Raw genomic sequence first — 14052 nt, 5'->3', positions numbered from 1 at the left:
GTGCAGGAGGCTGGTTCAGTCCCTAGGTCAGGAAGATCCCCTGGAGAAGGAAATGGCAACCCATTCCATTGTTCTTGCCTGGAAAATTCTATGGACAGAGGAGCCTGGCAGGCTATAGTCCATGGGGTCACAGAGAGTCAGACATGACTGGGCACGCATGCGTGTATACTTCTACAAATCATAATTTAACAGTGATGATAAACATTTCACTAATCAGATTTTTTTCTAGCTCTTTTTGTCCTTAAAGCATGTCCTTTTGGGGTAGTTATATTACTATGTTTAAAAATCATTGACCATGGCTCCTCTCTGTGTGGTTAGGACTCTAACTCAATGAGCAGTTAAACTTATCCCATGTTGCTTTTGATCTTTATAGATTACTTCTTAACACATAAGTTTTTATAATTATATAAACTACATGATTTCAAAGTCAAATCTACAAAACAGGAATATTCTGAGAATTCTAGCTTCTAAACCAGTCACTGCTGTCTGTACCTTCCCTCACCTTTATAGTGGCCATTTGTTTGGAGTTTTTCTGTATTAAAAATGTTACCAAATGCACTTACATATTAATATCTCCCTTTTCTTGAATACAAGGTAGCTATTATATACATTTTCCTCCACCTGACTTTCCTTGACAATATAGGCTGTAAATAAAGGAACATGGCATTAGATGAAGAATTAGGATAATTAACATTGTATAGAGACATAGAATCACTGAATTTTGAGAGCTGGTGGTAATAACAGCAAATACTCCTGTGGCATTTACTCTGTGTTATGCCCTGTTCTACCCACTCCAGTGTTCTTGCCTGGAGAATCCCAGGGATGGGGGAGCCTGGTGGGCTGCTGTCTATGGGGTCGTACAGGGTCGGACACGACTGAAGCGACTTAGCAGCAGCAGCATGCCCTGTTCTAAGTGCTTCACATAAATTCACTCAATAATTCTCATAATAGTCATCCTCTGGAGTATGTACTGGTACTGTCCCCATTCTACAGATGAATAAACTGAGGCGTGGGGAGGGGAGTTAGATGACTTGTTCAAAGTCTCAGAGCTGGTGTCTGGCAGATTTGAACGCTGGTGTCTGCTTTCATATACCACACTTTGCTTTAGAATTGCAATTCTGGTTTCGTGGTTTTTATGAGTAAGGAAGTTATAATCCCTGGGCAATTAATAGTCTGCCTGCCCATGTGCCCTGTCCCTAGATTTCTTTCTTTCTTTTTCAAATGGTCACTACTTTGCCTTGAGCTCCTTGTTGAGTCTAGAATTTGCTTTTATTAATGTCTAAATGTTATAGTGTTATAAGCTAAAACTTGGCCTGTTGTTACTTCATGGATGCTCAGAAGACATGAGCTGCATGAGTCAGAGAGAAACAGTTATTACTCCTGGTACAAAAATCTGCGTGCTGTTACTGTTCCTTTTGTCTTGTCAGCAGCACAGGGGTGATTTGGAGGGCATGATGGATAGGCGGATGTCTGCTCCTGCGTGGAGTTGTGTTCCAGGCAAGGAACACTGCATTTGAGGAATCCACAGCTTTTCTAGCAGACAGTAAGCAAGCCTGTTCTCTGTCTTAAAGGGCAGTTCTCTCCTTTGTCAAGACTGCTTGCTGAAAAATGGCAGGGTAATAAATGGCCTTGGCTTCATCTCACACACAGAAGTTGTGCAGGAGCTCAGAGAGTATCAAGGGCTGCTTCTCGCAATACTTTTTTTTTTTTTAATACTCATTTATTTTGGCTGCCGTGGGTCTTAATTGAGGCATGCTGGCTCTCTAATTGTGGTGCTCAGGCTTAGTTGCTCCGTGGCATGTGAGAACCTGGTTTCCTGACCAGGGATCTGACCTGCATCCCTGGCATCACAAGGCAAATTCTTAATCACTGGACAGGGAAGTCCCCTTGCTACTTCTTCGTACCTGTCTTATTGGCTTTAAAATGGTCAAATGGGCACCCTGTACCATTTCTTTGACAAACTACTGCTTTTTAAGACATCTGCCAATATTCCCTGACATAGTAACTCCAGATTTTGTAGTTATCAGACTCTCACTATAGTAAAAACAAGATCCCAGGGAGATCTCTTTGGAAAGCCGCCCTGAATGAATTACTAACACTTGCCACATTGCAGACCTATGGCTTTTCTTTTTTATTTGTAACATAACATTTTGAAACCAGCCAGAGGCATGAGGTTGACAAGCATCGATCAGCTTCATTGCTGTATCGTAGGTTTCTTTATTTCCTTTCTTTTTCCTGGTTGAACGTCTTTCCAGTGTTGAGCCAAGTTTTTCTCAGCCACGATTTTTATAATTCTGTACATTACGGCTCTGTCCAAGACTGTGATTATAACTTCACCTTTTCCTAGAAATACCTTGAGCTTTGAATGAGAGCTGTCTTGGTGGGGTGGTCTTCTCTAGCAGGATGGCATCCTCGGGGAATTTCCTGATTAAGGTGCTTATATTAAGTAAGGAATATTACGGGTCTAAGCCTTGCACCTTTGAGGGAGAGAAGTGATCTGATTAGTTAGAAGAAAAGGCAATGTAATGAACTTTTTGTCAATGTGGTTATCAACTCCGATCCATTGAGGGGTCAGAGACCTAAGAACATTAAAAAAAAAAAAAAAAAAAAAACAGGTCCTGGGTTAGAGGCAGGGGAGAGGTGAGGCCAATGAGGGCAAAGGTCATTCTTGCCACACAGTAGCCCTTACCTTCACATGAGCCCACTCTTATTTGCTATGAGGATGGAATCTCTTCAACCAGCTGGATTATTAAGCCAAATATGTGAGCTGTGGGTAAGCCTTAGCCTCCTCTCTCCTGATTTTAATTCAGTCTCATGATGTGGGGGTTGCTGGTATGGGGGAGAGGAAGAGGGTTTGTCACTTCCTGGTGGTGCCAAGGGAGTGTTTCACATGACGGCACACTGGGCCTGTTACTGGACGGCGGTCAGTGCCCGTACCTCGCCTGCCTTTTAGGAGCTTTCGTGCTTCTTGTTGGAAGGATCTGTTGTTTGACCAGCCTCTGTGGGTTATTTCAGAACCTTCAAACTGTTTCAGGGACGTCCCACCACAATTAGCCTTGGGTACGTATGCTAATTGGGAATATAAAGCTCATTATTAAAGTTTTCACAGGTCTGAATGGAGAGAATAAAGCCTGGCTACTTAGCAAACCACTGAGCACAGGATGCTGGTGGCTGAGTGACCGCACTGCCAGCACTCCACCCTGGCTCTCTATTGCTCCTGAGCTCTGTGACTCAGTTTCCCCCATGGTGCAAGGGGAGCGATAATACCATTTCTCTTAATCGCAATGTTGCGATGATCATGGAAGTGACATGAAAATGCACCATTCCTAGCAGGTGGTAAGTACTCAATGCTTTACTAAGTGGAGGACAGAATGTCTGCACAAGCCCCATTTCCCAATTTTTACCTGGCTTCTAGGTTTAAACTGTAGTCGATTTTTTTCCTAAATGTGACCTGCAGCTGCACTGTCCAGTATGGCACCCACTAGCCACACATGGCTATTTATCTTTTTCGTTTTTATTTCTTTTCAAAGTATTTTTTAATATGTATGTTTATTTGGCTGCTCTGGGTCTTGGTTGCAGCACGCAGGATCTTCAGTCTTTGCTGTGACGAGTGGGAGCTTATAGTTGACATAGGAACTCTTAGTTGTGGCATGTGGGATCTAGTTCCCTGACAAGGGATCGAACCCAGGTCCCCTGCATTGGGCGTGTGGAGTCTCAGCCACTGGACCACCAGGGAAGTCCCCACATATAGCTATTTAAATGAATTCAAGCCAACTAAAATTAAAGATACGATTGTTCAGTTGCACTGGCTGGATTTCTTTTCTTATTTTTTGGCTACACCATGTGACACAAAGGATCTTAGTTCCCTCTGCTGCTGCTGCTAAGTCGCTTCAGTTGTGTCCGACTCTGTGCGACCCCAGAGACGGCAGCCCACCAGGCTCCCCCATCCCTGGGATTCTCCAGGCAAGAACACTGGAATGGGTTGCCATTTCCTTCTCCAGTGCATGAAAGTGAAAAGTGAAAGTGAAGTCGCTCAGTAGTGTCCAACTCTTAGCGACCCCATGGACTGCAGCCTACCAGGCTCCTCCGTCCAAAACCTGTGTCCGCTGCATCGGGAGTGTGAAGTCTTAATCTCATAACCAAGGGGAAAGTCCCACCATCTGAATTTCAAGATGCAAGAGCCACATGTGGCTCCTGGCTCCTGTTTGGGAACGTGCAGGCTGTTGAACATTTCTTCTATGGCAGCAGGTTCTGTCAGACAGCTCAGGGCTGGAGGGTTTAAGCCCCCGAGGGGTTTGATGACAACGTAATGACTGTTTAACTTTGGAACTCTCTTCCTGGCACCATGCCTCTTTCTATATCCTTTTCTGCAGATGGAGAAGAATGTAGGTGGTGCCGATATGGGACTGAACAGGCTATTTCCCTGGCTTAGATAAAGAAACCCTTGCAGATCAAGTTGAGGAGGAGGAAGTTTCTCCAAGGTGAAGGCTAGGGCTGTCCCCAGAGGGGGCTGAGGGCCGCCAACTACCTTTCAGCCCCTGTGATGGTCACAGAGGCCGCGTTTCCCCCTTTGGCCACAGTCCCCAAGATGTTCTCGAGTTCCCACAACCCAGTCTGTTTCCCTCGTGGGCACCTTGAGTCCCAATCTGTGTCCCTAAAATAAGGTCACTGTGATTGTGGGACACCAAAGGCCTTTCATTCATTTGCTGAGTATGGATAATGAATATTGACCCAACTCTGCGCTCAGAGTCCACATGGAAGGAAGTCCCATGTGGAACTGGAAGTCCCCTTCCAGTCCTGGAAGGGGGTTGGAGAGTCAGAACACCTTTATCTCTGTTTCTCCTGGGTTTCATCTCCATGAGAAAAGTGTGGCTGCATTTTGTAGCTACATAAGCTGCTGTCATCCCGGCTGATGATGTAGATGGAAACCCCCCACTTGCATTACAGTATTTTTCTGCTTATGAGCTCTTGAGGGCTCATTAGAGGAGACATTAATAAGGACTCGGCTCTACTGACATTTCTCTGCCTTTGCTAGGAGCATGGAGCACATGGAAAGCACTCTCTAGATGCCGGCCCTGTGGGAACAAGGGCTGGAGCTAGAAACTATGACTGTACCCTGCTCTTGGAGGAAGGTGGTCTCTGTGAAGGCAGCCTAGTAGAGGGGATTTCTGAGCTGCATTGTTAAGAAGAGGAAGGAGGCTAGTAAACTGGGGGAAAGGGAAGAAGGGAAGGGGGCATTTGGGAAGAACAGATTGTGCAAAGTTTTAATTTGAGACAGTGAGTAACTTATCAGAACAATTCCACTTCCAAGATAGGCAGTCCTGGGTAAGTTACTTGACCTCAGTTTTCACATCTGTAAAATGGGAGTGCAATTAGTAACAGTACCCACTTCATCAGGCTGTTCTGACGATGAGTAGGTGAATGCATGTGAAGCATTCACAGTGTCACCTGGCTCAGAGTAAGCACTTGATGAAAATCAGCTGTCACCATAATTCTTTCTTCCTCTTCCTAGTATTTTAATCATTATTAAAAGAAAAATAGGCTTTTGTGTTGGAGTCAGACGTCAGTTTCACCACTGATCCTGTGCAAACCACTGCCGCTTTCTGAGCCTAAATTTATTCATCTTTAAAATGTGGAGAATACCATCTGTGTTATGAGACTTCTTGCAAAGGTTACATGAAATACTGAAGTTTAAATGAAATACTGACTATAAAATGCTAGAACATGGCCAGGAAAAATAGCAGGGCCTCAGTAACCTTCCTTTCCTCCTGTCCTTCTCTTCCTACCAACTTTCCTGGTAGTCATGGGATAACCCATTTAGTTGAAAAGTGATGGGATGATATGGCATCTGAGGAAAATTAGTCCAGCAGCTCATGTGCAACACTGCAGCTTAAATAGAAAATGGAGGCATGGCTATTTGGTATCTTGGTATTTGTGTCATAGTTACAGGATGGCTTCTTCTATGATTCCAGTAGTTCTTTCTAGGAGCCAAGATGCTTTAGATGTTTGATGTATATTTACTGATTTAACCCTTAAGACAAGCATAAGAAGTAGGAGTATCGTTCCCATTTTACAGGTAAGGAAGCTGAGTCCAGAGCGACTAACTTGCCCACAATCACCCAGCGAGTATGTGGTGTTGCGGGCATTTGCACCCTCATCCACAGACCCCAGAATCTAACTCCACGGCCTCAGTGGTTGGCAGTTCTAGATTTGGTCAGGGACTGCCGTTTTCACTTCAGCAATCTTACAGTTAGGCACAGTGGGATGGATGAGGGATTAGCAGAGAAAGAAAGCAGAGGCAGGTCACCGGTGGCTTTAGCCTTCTCTGGAGGAACTGGGCAAAGAGGGCAGGCCCGGAGGGTTCCAAACTTAGGCCATGATGCTCTCCCACCTCTAGATGAGACCTTGGCCTGGTGCCTGCCCTCTTCCGGGAAGTGCCTTGGGCATTGTGGAGGGGAACATGGCCCTGCAGCGGGACTCCACACTGCCCAGCTCTGCAGGCCTCCCCCGCAGCTCTGCAGAGGGCCAGCCCTCCCGCTCCCCGCTTCCCCGCTGGGGAAGGCAGCAGACGCTGGCTGCAATCCTCCTGTGTGCTCCACACCTCTTGGTGAAAGGAGCCTTTCATGGGACTTGCACGCAGACATGTGAGCTGGTGGAACCAGAGAAGGTGCCAGGCTGCTGCCCCTTCTCCCCCATCCTGCGTCCTAGCCCAGACCTGGTACTCCTAGGCCTCCTTCCTGCTTCCTCCATCCACCTCTGCCCAGGACCTCTCCCCAGCTATAAAAGCAGCCCCCACAGTCCACAGGGTGCTGCCCAGAGCCTTGCCACCTTCCCGCTGGTGTGTTACTGAGCCCTCCCGTGGGCCACTGATTTAAGCACAGAGAGGTCAAGTCACTTGCCCAGAGTCACACAGCTGGAGAGTAGCAGCAGCAGGCAGGCCTTGAGCCTCAGTAGTCTGGCCCTGGGGCACATGTTCCAGCCCTCAGGAATGCAGAATACTTTCTGTGGTTCAGGGAATTGCGTCAGGGTCATTCAAGAGCATCGCTCTGGTACCTCTCACCCCGGCAGACACCTGGACACACACTCACACGGTCTTGTGAGCCTCCTCGGCTTCCTGGCTGTTTGCATTGGTGCACCTGCAGGTATTCCTCAAAGCTCAGGGTCTCCTTTGGAACCCAGAGAGCCTCCTGGGCCCAGACACCCCCATGCCAGCCAGTGTTTTGCACTGAGTAAACCTCATTTTCTATGGGTGACCTGGGTAAATACCCTGACTGCCACCTCTCAGGCTTCTTTGTGCCGCTTTCTGACTGGCCCAGGCCCCCTCCCTCCCCACCTCCGGCAGCTCGAGAACATCTGGGCAGGCCTGCTAAATGTTAATGAGGCATCCGGCCCAGGAGGGCCCCCTGGACCTCTGGCCTCTGGCTTTGCCATCCTGCCATTTTACCAGAGTGATTTATTGACAGGGAGGCAGAGGTGGAGGGTGGGAGGAAAACACCCTTTTAAACTGAGGGCTGGTTTTGCCTGCATTAATGTGCAAGCCTACAGCCAGGCAATTAAAGGTCGTTAGGCAGCTACAATGCGAAATTAATTCTGCAGGCTTACCCCCCATGCCTCCTTCCCTTGCATGACTGTGGGCAAAATTGCTCCAGGGCAGAGAGAAAGCAGGTGGTTCCGCTGGCCGGTTAGGCGGTTGAAGTGTTCTCTTGGGAAAAGGCTGAGTGCTTGCTGTGGGTTGTGTGTGTGTCTGTGAGTGTGCGTGTGTGTGAGGGGGGGGTGTTATTTAGTCACTAAGTCCTGTCGGACTCTTCTGTGGCCCCCACAAACTAGCCCGCCAGGCTGCTCTGCCAGTGAGATTTCCCAGGCGAGAAGACTTGTGGGAAAATAGGTTGCCGTTTCCTTCTCCAGGGCTTCCCCTTCTGGCTGTCCTTCCCAAGCCAGGAATCGAACCTGGGTCTTCTGTATCAGCTTACTGTTTTCGGTAGCAACCACATGATTCCCCTGCTTGATTAATGGTGAAATGGAGGCCCACTGGGAGGCTTTAGCAGGACATCAGAGCCCTGATGGAGGAGGAGATGGCAGCCCACTCCAAGATTCTTGCCTCGGAAATCCCATGGACAGAGGAGCCTGGCAGGCTACAGTCCATGGGGTCGCAAAGAGTTGGACATGCCTTAGAGACTGAGCGTACACATATACAGAGCCCTGAGTGAGAAAAAGATGACTCGGATTATGTCGTCCTCTCTCCACCCCCACCCCCCTTAGGGGGGGTTCTGCCTTCCCCACCTAGGCCAGTTCTAGCTGGGCACCCATGGCGTGGTTCTCTCCGCCTGCATCTTTAGGCCTAAGGGCTGAGGACACTCTCCCGCCATTGCTCATCCTGGGTGGGGGCTCCCCTTGGTGGGCCCTTGGCTGTGGCCTCACACTGCACATCGTCATCCATCGTGTGCTTTTCAGTGCAAAACTGAGCGTGTAACCATCTGCGACACGCACACCCTCTCTGACCACCTATTTCTCTGCACGGTGGCCTCAGGCATGTTGCACAACCTTACTGGGCCTCAGTTTCCCTCATCCGCGAAATGCCTCCTTAGGGTTATTGATAGGCCATGTTGATATACTGAAGGGGCTTAGAAGAGCCGCTGGCACTTAGGAAGCCCTACACAAGCATGGCTATTATTTTTATGATTTCCGTATCCTTCTGCAAGGCCCCTCTTCAGACTCTAAATCTGGCTTAGGCCTCTGGGGCCCTTCTATTCGCCAGTGAGCCCCGCGGGGTTTCAGCAGCTCCAGGTTTCTGAGCTGCGGAGCAAGAAGGACAAGGCCAACAAGGGGGAGCTGTATTATCCGGGAGGCTTGAGAGATGTCCCCGAAGAGATGAAGTGCGTGCTGGCTGCCCCGGCTTCTGGCGAGTTTCCCTCTCGGTACAGCAGCTGCCGGGCTGGGCTCCGGGTGGCTTTAGCTTCAGTGCTCACCTACTCGTGACCTTTCTGAGTCAATAGATAGTGATAAGAGGCCAGTTAAGAAATCTAGACAAAGCTTTATTGGGGTGCCTTCTGCACCCAGGGGAAGTGAAAACAAGTAACAGGTTCCCTTGCTGACTCCCTCCCCAAGCGGGGGCAAGCTGGTTTCTAACATGGGGTGAGGGTAGGGGTGTCCTCAGTGGTCTGGCCAGAGGGCTGGCTCATGGGGTTTGCCTACCCCTTTGGTGAGGGGGTGTGTAGTACCCCGTTTTTGCTCCCAACACCCTGTTTGCTCCTGGCTTTTTAGAGGGGCACTTGGATTTCTAGTCTTTGCATATCTTGTCCATAATTTGTCCCACCTGCGCATGCACGCAGTTGCACTTATTTTTAGTCCCTTATAGTTTCTTTGCATTTTGTTGCTCCATTTCGTTTTGCCAGGTGCAAGCACTGAAGCCCAGCGTCCCAGGTCCCCGAGATTAGATCCAAGCCTCTCTCGCTACCGCGTCCCTTTGGACCCTTATCCCTCTGCCTGGCCCTTGGCAAGCAGACAGGACACAATGAAGTCCTGGGGGGTCTGAATACCTGAAGTGGGGGATTCAGTGACTGCTTCTTTACCCATGAGGTGTCCTTCACGAGGAAGCCCTCCTTGAGATCTGGACACTCGAGTCACTTCTGAAGCAATGTGAGAGGTGGGGGGCTGTCCGGCCAAGCAGAACTGATGGTGGTCATCCTGAGACGAGGTGTACACACACACACGTGTGCAAAGAAACATCACTCTTGCCTGAAACTTTCTAAATTCTCGTTTTAATATGTGAATGATAAAAATCTCCTACATTCCTATTTTAACCACTCTCCTATATTTTCTATTAGAAAAAATGAAAATGTTACTCAGTCCTGCTGGATTCTTTGAGACCCTTTGGACCGTAGCCCACCAGGGCTCCTCTGTCCATGGGATTCTCCAGGCAAGAATACTGGAGTGGGTAGCTGTTCCCTTCTCCAGGAGATCTTCCCAACCCAGAGATCAAACTTGAGTCTGGATTGGGAAGATCCCCTGGAGAGGGGAAGAGCAAGTATTCAGGCCCTTATTGAATTATCTGGACAGTTTATATTCTGCTATAGACTTTGTACTTTCTTTATTCACTCATCAATATTTTCTATGTGGTTGGCTCTGGACTGGGTGCTGGGAACAAAAGACACAGGGCCCTGGAATCGTGGCGTTGATGCTTTAGTAAGGAGGAGCTCACAGTGATTGAATGCGTAAGTAAGTAGGCGGACAGTAGTCACAAGCTGTGGTGACCGCTGTGGGAGGGTAGCAGGAGCCCTGCAGGAAGAGTGTGTGCAAAGGCCCTGTTACTGCGTATGACAAAGGAAAATAAAACCCGTGTGGCAGGGTGAGCGGAGGGGTATGAGAGCTGCCGCTGAGGCAGGTGGAGAGAGGACGGCAGGGCCCTGCAGGAGACAGCGAGGCCTTCGAGGGCTGTTTTCATTCTCCGGGTTTGCACTGGAGTGATGTGATCTGCTGATGTTTTGCTGCTGAGTGAACGGGTGACGGTAATAATTAGGAGACTGTTGCAGCAGCTGGAGTAAAAGGTCATCATAGCCTGGATGACCAGGCTGTGCTGTGGGGGCAGTGATAGACTCAGATGGACTTGGGAGGGTTTTTCTTTTTTTTTTTTTTTAGTGTAGTCTAGTTGATTTACAATATTGTGTTAGTTTCAGGTGTGCGATAGTGATTTGGATATATATGTGTGTGTGTGTGTCCTATTACACGTCTTTATAAAATATTGAATATTGTTCCTTACGCTATACAGCAGGCCCTTGTTTACCTGTTTTATTTATAGTAGTGTTTATCTGTTAATCCCAAACTCCTAATTTATCCCTCCCTGTCCCTTTTCCCCTTTGGGTAACTATAAGTTTGTTTTCTATGTCCATGAGTCTTGTTTCTATTTTGTAAATAAGTTCATTTGTATCTTTTTTTTTTAGATTCCACATAGAAGAGATATCATACGGTATTTGTCTTTCTCTGACTTCACTTAGTATGATAATCTTTGGGTCTATGACAGAGATTTTTGAAGATGAGTTGTTAGGAGTTCCTGATGGATTGTGGTGAGGAGTAGGGAAAGATTACAGACAGAAAGAGAAAACTCCAGGATAACTCTAGAGTTTCTGGCTTCCTCAAACACCTCATCTCTTTCTCCTATTATCTTGGTTAAGAATCATCTGACATTTTCTGGAAACGTGTAAATATCCCTCGGTGATGGAAAGGCAGGGGTCAGGCAGGGTCAGGGAGGGTCAGGCAGGGTCAGGCAGTGCTGTGTGCTAGCTCATGGTCATGGGTTCAGTGTGGGCCTCTTTCTCCAGATACAAGTCCCTGGGTCACCCTGGGTCCCTGGCCCATGAGGACAGGCCTTTTGTCATTTAAGAACTGAGAAGACTTCAAGATCACTCGTTTAACTTCTTCTGTATAAAGTTAGAGATGCTTCTCTGGTGGCTCAGTGGTAAAGAATCCACTTGCAATGCAGGAGACAATGGGTTCAGTCCCTGGGTTAGGCTGATCCCCTCCAGAAGGAAATGGCAACCCACTCCAGTATTCCTGCCTGGAGAATCTCATGTACAGAGGAGCCTGGCGGGCTACAGTCAACGGGGTCGCAAAAAGTCAGACGTGACTTAGTGATTGAACAGCAACGTACAGACTTAAGCAGCTTGTCTGGTGTTGTACAGCTGGTCAGTCTACACTCTCGCCAGAGGCATCAGTCCCAGGCAGGCAGTGGGACCAGTTACATCCCTGCCAGTAGTTCCCAGATGCCTTGGTTCCGGGCAGTGCTGTGCAGTGCACCCTTGAGGAGCACTCAAGGTCATGTTGGACAAGCTCCTTTTGGGGTTCATGGCTAATGAGAGAGCCTGGAAAGTCGTTGGTGCTGGTGACTCACTAAGACGCATTCATCCCTACCCAGGTCTGAGGGGAAGAAGCCTTATGCATGTTTATGTATGGAAACTTCTGGGCACATCTGGCCCTCTCCAGAGGTAAAACAAGGCTTTATAGCAAAATCTGTGCATTCCCCCTCCTGTGTCTTCCTCTAATGAAGAAGCTTCGTTTGTTATATTAAAATAATAACTTAGACCTATTCAAGAGAAAGGTCATATAAGGAATTTCCAAAAAAAAAAAAAAAATGAAAAGACAGTGAGCAGCCTCCATTTACATGGACAGAGAAAGAGGACAAATTATGTGGACCCAAGGGCTCTTGCTGAAGAAGAACCTTCCAAATGGGCCTGAGATGACAAATCAAAGGTACAAATTCACCGGTATTGTCAAGAACTGAGATGTTGAATCTCTTTGCCCTGCAGCAGAAAATAACACATTGTAAGTCAGCTATGCTTCAATAAAAAAAGAAAAGAAAAGAAAAGAAGAGAGCTGACACGTCAAATGGTCCAGTCAATTATGATATATGAAAAGGATGGAATATTTTGCAGGTATTGAAGATCATAGTCTGAAAACTATAGTGTTACATTCAAATGCATATGGTAGATGATCAGTTGAAATATAGACTCCAAAACTGTAGTACAGGGCGGCTACATAGTGTACTTAAGGAAAAGGACTTAAAAGAATTACACCATTTCCTGCCCCATGCCCGAATGTCTCTAATGGAGGGGTTTTTTTTACATTAAAAAGAGAGAAAGCAACCAAGACCCACCCATTTTCCCCAGTTTAGTTTTAATGCTCAAAGGCCAAGGAGAGAAAGACGACGACCTGAGTTTTCAAAATTCTCTTCTAAGGAAGGATTGGTACCCATCCTTTGAGAAACATTCAGCAGTTGACAGGAACTTGTCACCATGGAGTGGCAAAGCCGGGGGATGACAGGTGACTTCAAGGTGGGATCTGCCAACAGGCATCTATGGGGTGTGCTCCATCCCTAGTGCCATACTCCAGCATAGCAGCACTAAGGAAGCTTGCCGGGGGGCCTCTGAGGGATGGAACAACCCACAGGATATCATACCAGGGGCAGCGCTGTGTGCGTTGACCTTTGGTCTTACGCATTTCCTCTCTGGACCTCTGCTGGGGCTGTGGAGGGCAGCATGACAGGGCACAGGAAGCTTGGCTCTTCAGAAATAACCATGCTTACCCCTCCCAGGACCTACCTCATGGTGCACAAGGATAAGACCCCCTCCTTGCCAAGCCTGGCCATTTCAGAAGGCCCAGTGGCAGAAAGGGATGCTTGCCCCTCCTGACCAAGAGCGGCTTGTCTTTAACCTGGAAGTCCAGTTAGTACGCAGGCCTTTCTGTGAAATCTTGGGGATTCTCACAGGCCTTGCCTCTCCTGAATGCGTTTCTGTAGCTTTGGTGTGGCTGAGACTGGCCAAGTTAGCATCCTTCAGCCTCTTGCCCATGGGGAGCCGTGTTGCCTGGACCCCCTGTATTTCTTCTTCCCTTTCTTCTTTGCTGCCTGTGGTGGCCCTTTGTAAGGATATACATATTTTGTCTATTCATTCATCAGTCAATGGATATTTGAATTGTTGCTAGTTTTTGGCTACTACAATGCTGCTCTGAACACATATGTATAATTTCCAGGTTCAGTTCAGTCACTCAGTCGTGTCTGACTCTGCGACCCCATGGACTGTAGCACACCAAGCTTCCCTGTTCATCACCAACTCCCAGAGCTTACTCAAACTCATGTCCATTGAGTCAGTGATGCCATCCAACCATCTCATCCTCTGTCGTCCCTTCCTTCTCCTGCCTTCAATCTTTCCCAGCATCAGGGTCTTTTCCAATAAGTCAGTTCTTCACATCAGGTGACCAAAGCATTGGAGTTTCAGCTTCATCAGTCCTTCCAGTGAATATTCAGGACTAATTTCCTTTAAGATGGGTTGGTTGGATCTCCTTGCAGTCCAAGGGACTCTCAAGAGTCTTCTCCAACACCACAGTTCAAAAGCATCAATTCTTCGGCACTCAGCTTTCTTTATAGTCCAGCTCTCACATCCATACATGACTACTGGAAAAAACATAGCTTTGACTAGACAGACCTTTGTTGGCAAAGTAATGTCTCTGCTTTTTAATATGCTATCTAGGCTGCTCATAACTTTTCTTCCAAGGAGCAAGCAT

At 47.7% G+C, this 14052-nt stretch overlaps 1 protein-coding gene and 1 long non-coding RNA gene across 3 annotated transcripts in view; both read left to right on the top strand.

Annotated features, from left to right (window-relative positions):
- The window catches only part of LOC139178169 (uncharacterized), a 34549-nt gene extending 21981 nt beyond the window's left edge, over positions 1–12568 (top strand). Inside the window, exon 2 of the long non-coding RNA XR_011562556.1 lies at positions 10–12568. This is a non-coding gene — a long non-coding RNA (uncharacterized lncRNA). The remainder of the gene's footprint in view (positions 1–9) is intronic.
- Positions 1–14052, top strand: part of SLCO3A1 (solute carrier organic anion transporter family member 3A1) — a 375421-nt gene that overhangs the window by 103495 nt on the left and 257874 nt on the right. The window lies entirely within an intron of this gene.

Source organism: Bos indicus, chromosome 21 (assembly GCF_029378745.1).
Source record: "Bos indicus isolate NIAB-ARS_2022 breed Sahiwal x Tharparkar chromosome 21, NIAB-ARS_B.indTharparkar_mat_pri_1.0, whole genome shotgun sequence".
Classification (NCBI taxonomy): Eukaryota; Metazoa; Chordata; class Mammalia; order Artiodactyla; family Bovidae; genus Bos; species Bos indicus.
This window is presented reverse-complemented; position numbering and strand designations above follow the sequence as displayed.